This window comes from Chrysochloris asiatica, unplaced genomic scaffold (assembly GCF_000296735.1).
Source record: "Chrysochloris asiatica unplaced genomic scaffold, ChrAsi1.0 scaffold00093, whole genome shotgun sequence".
NCBI lineage: Eukaryota > Metazoa > Chordata > Mammalia > Afrosoricida > Chrysochloridae > Chrysochloris > Chrysochloris asiatica.
This window is the reverse complement of record NW_006408611.1, coordinates 12,001,661-12,002,487: the sequence shown is the minus strand read 5'-3', so window position 1 is coordinate 12,002,487 and position 827 is coordinate 12,001,661.

Sequence of the window (827 nt, the reverse complement as noted above, 5' to 3'; positions counted from 1 at the left end):
CAGCACTTAACAAGAACCTTGGAACAACATTATTCTGCGGATACATACATGGGAAGAGACACATACTTAATGGGCATGGCAGGAAGAGTAGAATATATTCATTTATATGTCCCACAGATACACAAGAGTGTGAAAGAGGATATTGGTACATGAGTATTCACCTTTCCTGTGAATGTGCTAGAGCATATAGCGGGCAAAATGAAGAAAATTTCTTAGATATTATCAAACATCTTCCATAGTCAATTGGCATAACACAGTCCACAAAAACAATGTTCACATCCTACTTTGGTGAATAGCGCCTGGGCTCTTAAAAGCTTGGAAGCAGCCATCTAAGGTGTAGCTATTGGTCTCTCCGCGTGCAGAAGAGAAGAGGGATAAGAATTGAAGATGCTTGGAATCAACTTGTCCAGTGGACTAATGGAACATGTGAATATCAGTCTCCACAACTATGAGACCAGATGAACTAGACAGTGCCCAGCTACCACTACGAACTGCTTTGAACGGGATCACACTAGAAGGTTCTGGACAGAGTAGCAAAATGTGTGGAATAAAACACCAGAACTCCAAACACAAACAATTGTTGACCCAATTAGCATGACACTCTGGTAGAGATCTATCTATGTGAGTTCAAACAGACAAACTTAATCGAATGCACAGATAGGGAGAACCTAAATTCATGGTGATAAGATATCGGTAGATAATGAGAATGGTGACACAATGTGATGGAACCAATACCATTCAATTGTTCATGCACAAACTGTGAATGGATGGATGTCTAGCTGTGCATCTGTTGTTGTTGTTGTTAGGTGCCATCGAGTCAATATTGA